General features: G+C 38.0%; 1 long non-coding RNA gene across 1 annotated transcript in view; it reads right to left on the reverse strand.

Moving 5' to 3' along the window:
• Nucleotides 1-3,718: 3,718 nt before the first annotated feature.
• The window catches only part of LOC138337607 (uncharacterized), a 2,256-nt gene continuing 894 nt past the window's right edge, over nt 3,719-5,080 (reverse strand). The window contains exons 2-3 of the long non-coding RNA XR_011210942.1: nt 5,070-5,080; nt 3,719-4,051 (exon numbers count right to left, since the gene is read on the reverse strand). The exon at nt 5,070-5,080 is cut by the window's right edge and continues 67 nt beyond it. This is a non-coding gene — a long non-coding RNA (uncharacterized lncRNA). The remainder of the gene's footprint in view (nt 4,052-5,069) is intronic.

Consider the following 5,080-nt stretch of genomic DNA (forward strand, 5'->3'; position numbering starts at 1 on the left):
ATCGCAACGGCAGTAAACACGTATCCGCAGTACCCACAATTTCATTCTTTCACCCAACATTATAATAGTAATGATAATCCGATAATTTACACCCATATTTCAAATACAAAAGCGTGGCGGATGGTTTACCTGAGTCGCTCCACCTTCATCTTCCCTTCACGTTGCTTTCTGTTATTCTTTTCTTTCTTCTTTTCTTTTCTTCTACTAATTAGTTTTACCCTAATTATTATATGACTAATTATAAAAGTGGTAAAAGTGACCCCTTATTAATTATAAAGTTATTTTCTTTAATCATCATTTAACTTAATTATAAAAACTACCCCACTAAATTCATAATTGTAATTACGAATAGTCCAAAATATCCAATTATAATCTACCGAAAAATTATTTTATGAAACACAAGGCTTTAGCTCTCAAAACAACTAAAAGGGTCGTTACAATAGATACCAATTTACCCATCGTTCGTCCTCGAATGATCAAAGGAAGGCAAGGCAAGAAAGGGTAGTTGTCTCAAAAGTTCATTCGAAATAGTAGTACCCTTGGTCTTATATCAAAAGTGTTAAACCAATTAATTGAAGATCTACACCTCCTCACAACAATGCCTTAAATGGGTCCATCTCACTACTCTAGGAATAATTATTGATGTATGTTAGCTCAACTAACAACAAAAAAATTTCTAATAATGGACTTTTCAACTGATCTATCCTCCAACTAGACCTTGACACAACCATCTGAACAAATATTATCTAACATAACCACGATAAAATTTTAAAGCAAAAGTGGCTACAACCAGAAGTGGATTTTTAACCAACTACTACACACTCATAATGCACAAACCATCACAAATCTTATCAGGGTTTTCTTTTCACAACACAATCTCATCACAAGCTTAAGTGATGAAAATATTAGCTTTAGACATCGATTACTCATAAAGGGAGAATCAACATATCTAACCCAGGGAAGAATAATATCAAGTAAACACCAACAAGGGATACACTTCAAATTGCAGAACCTCTAAAATTACTCTTAGGCAATTGTAACTCTTCATAGTAGCTCTTATATAGATTCTCAAAAGCAAGTTTGTGCGTATAGAACTACTGATATACTTTAGCTATTCCAAACAACACCAATTCTATCATAATTAAAATACTAAGTTTGCCCAAGGATCCTACCCTATCAAGAGGACATAAGAGGATCTTTACATCCGATTCACCACTAGAAATCAACCCATAGATGTGAAAACACGTGAGGACGTAGAAAACGAATCATACTCTAAATCACACCCAAATGAAGTAGTTGTTCACGTAAGAATGTATATAACCAAGGTCGAATTACTTCATATATATATATATATATTTTTTTTCAATAGTTTCCATATCAAACATCTTCATTCATCTGACTCTATCTCTTTGATTTTCTAGCTACCCACAATCACCAATTTAGTCCCTATTATAATTGCACACATACTTACTTTATTGAACCATACATCCAATGAAGTCGACACTTTTCGTATTAACAAAACATCATAACCACACCGATCATCTACCGTACTCCAAAACCACCATTAGTATCAAAGAACTCTTATAAAATATATGTTCAAACTATGTCTATTTCTCTTTCTATTTAAGCATTTCATGACAATTACGAGTTCCTAGCAAGGCTACACATTATTTAAAATTTGATAGTAACTTTCCATTACGATAAACTATTAAATCAAACCTCAAGTCAACCTCACACCACTTCCACATATCATGCTTTAGCTACCTTCTAAACCATCATATACCTCATGCCAACACTTAGAAAGTTTCTTGGTCATTCAAATTTTTATGTACCCTATTAGCTCATAACCTTTATTCACCATTAAATATCTATGTAACACATCATAATATTCTATGTAATTCCATCAACAGAGTAGTATTATTCCAACTCTAAATTCTTAATAACCATGTAGAATTATATTACACCTTATGCATCATTCTTAAGTCATCTATCCAAAATTGAGCAATCTAACCCCATGTAGAATACTAAATTCTTCATGCCTCATTGTTTGCAATCCAATTCAAAACTCAATCTTTATAAAAGTCGATGATAAGTTCTAGTAGGTCTATATCGAACTACTTCACCTCTCACAGTCATATCTAAACTCATACGCAAAAATCAATACAACCATCAACTATACACCATGGGTTTATACGAGAGGTCTTATTCCTTCACTTTTCTCAAATTCTTCTCATGGTGCAAATTCTGTTAGACCCTTTTATCACCATGAAGTGAATCTTTTTCTCGATCTAACACCTTAAACTTAGGTATACCAATCAAATTCAAGGGACTAACCCAATTTATATGCACTTTCTTGCTAAATCTTCAATTTACATCACCCAAGTATATCCACTAGGACTTTCTTTCCCTATAAGTTTGTTATTTTAGTATCAATCTACCTTTTGAAGCTTAAGATAAAATCGTCAGTACTCATTCAGAACCCTCAAGATACATTTCACAACCTAAATGTATTAATATTGTACCAAAGATCCACCACTAAAGATTTTCTTTAAAATAATGCTCAACCACTAAAATTTTCCTTCAAAATAATGCTCAATCTTAGTTCCTCTAGTAATAAACTAGTTGGTTTCACAATGTGAATGCAACACTAAATCTCATTATCTGACCACCCGGGAAAAGCATAACAATGGGCCCTCTCACCTGTCTGTCCGTTGCCCCTACCATGTTGTGATGTAGTGGCTCCAGTTTGCCCAAGTCATAGGTGGTGCCTCTGTTGGTTGACACTCAACATGTGACCGCCACCACATTTTGGCGTTCCCTTGAAACTTATAAGTCACAAACTCAACACCAAACCGTTCTACTATACCCATCTTGTGTAGTAGCTCATGACAGTCAACCAGAAAATCATAAACATCCTCCGATTCAGCACCCTTGAAGACTGGAGGTTTCCATTTCAAGAACTTACTGAAAAGTTCATGCTGATCATTTGTCATTATAGGCCCTGTAGTCAGACGAGGAAATGTGCTTATTTCAAATGGAACATCCATGCGGGGAGCCATTGTAGTCGCATGTTGTACCTCCGGAGCCTGAGGTGCTGGTGTAGAAAACACTGGAGGTGTCTGACCCTAATCAGATAACCCGCTAAGATAAGCAAGAACCTGATTGATCATCTCTGGGGTAGGTTGGGGTGACAATTCCTCATTTTGCACTTGTTCAGTCTCCCCTTCCTCACCCTCTCTTATCACTTCCTCAGTCGGTGGAGGAGTCACCGCCCTAGTACCAGATGGGCTAGGTGCTTGTCCTCTCCCTCTAGAGGACATCCTCCCACGACCTCTTCCACGGCCTCTTGCCGCTACTCCGCTACGAGCTACAGCCCCAGTGGCTGGCTCAGACGTTTCTTGTCTTGCCGTTGTCGCTGCTGGTGCGGTCGTTGCTCTAGTTCTAACCATCTGCGAAATAGAGTGAAGATGGTCAGATACCAATTTGTATCACCTAGATACCAATTGGATCCAAGTAATAGCACGAAAGAAAGAAAGAAAGAATGGAATTTTCCTAAAGTCTTATAGCCTCTCAAAGAAAAGTAAAGGCGTCCCCCTACCGTTCCTTAAGACTCTACTAGACTCGTTCTTGTGTGATGAGACCAACGAACCTAAGGCTCTGATACCAAACTTGTCACGACCCAAATCCGGGCCGCGACTGGCACCCACACTTACCCTCCTATGTGAGCGAACCAACCAATCTAAACCTTAACATTTCAATGTAATATCAACATAAAGTAATGCGGAAGACTTAAACTCATTAATAAAATCAATAACTATTATTATCCCCAAAATCTGGAAGTCATCATCACAAGAACATCTATAATCAATTACTAAACTAAGAGTATTCTAAAAGCTAAAACAAGTAAAAGCTAGTCCATGCCGGAAGTTCAAGGCATCAAGACTTGAAGAAGAAGATCCAGTCCAAGCTAGAAGCATTAGCTCACCCTGAATTTCCGGTGTAGTAAAGACTGGCTTGAATTACTGTTGAGTTGAAGACGACGGCACGTTTGCTGCACTCCACAAATAACAAAGAAGAAAACATAAAAGTAGGGGGTCAGTACAAACACGGGTACTGAGTAGATATCATCGGCCAACTCAAAATAGAAAACAGTATATATTAAGAAATATCATAAAATCAACTAATATCCTTAGCATGCAGCATTTACAGTTACTATAACCCTTGGTTACAACACCAAGCACATCAATGAGGACTCACACCTCCTCATCATACTCATTTGGGAATTAGGTTCATTAGATTGAATATATTAACATCTTTCAAGATTCATTATCTTTATTCCCCTCGTGTCGGTACGTGACACTCCGCTCCTCAATATACTATCCTGGTGTCGGAACGTGACACTCCGATCCTCATTCTATCCTGGTGTCGGAACGTGACACCCGATCCATATTCTATCCTGGTATCGGAACGTGGCACCCGATCCATATACTATCCCGGTGTCGGAACGTGACACTCCGATCCTCATTCTATCATGGTGTCGGAACGTGACACCCGATCCATATTCTATCCTGGTACCGGAACGTGGCACCCGATCCATATACTATCCTGGTGTCGGAACGTGACACTCCGATCCTCATTCTATCTTGGTGTCGGAACGTGACACCCGATCCATATTCTATCCTGGTACCGAAACGTGGCACCCGATCCATATACTATCCTGGTGTCGGAACGTGACACTCCGATCCTCATATACTATTCTGGTACCGGAACGTGGCACCCGATCCATATACAATCCTGGTGTCGGAACGTGACACCCGATCCCCTAATCTCACTACTTTCGTTCATCAAGCCTTCTTTTACACTAAGGCATCATCATTAACAAAGTAGATTAGGGTTTCTTTTTCAAGATTTAAGATTCAATAGCTTCATCATGCTTATTTCATCACAATTACATAACCACAACATGCAACCACACAATTAAGCATATAGAAGGGTTTACAACACTACCAAATACATATTATTCGCTATTAAGAGTTTACTATGAATAGTGTATAAAAACCATAACCTACCTCCACCGAAG

This window comes from Solanum lycopersicum, chromosome 7 (genome assembly GCF_036512215.1).
Source record: "Solanum lycopersicum chromosome 7, SLM_r2.1".
NCBI classification, from domain to species: domain Eukaryota; kingdom Viridiplantae; phylum Streptophyta; class Magnoliopsida; order Solanales; family Solanaceae; genus Solanum; species Solanum lycopersicum.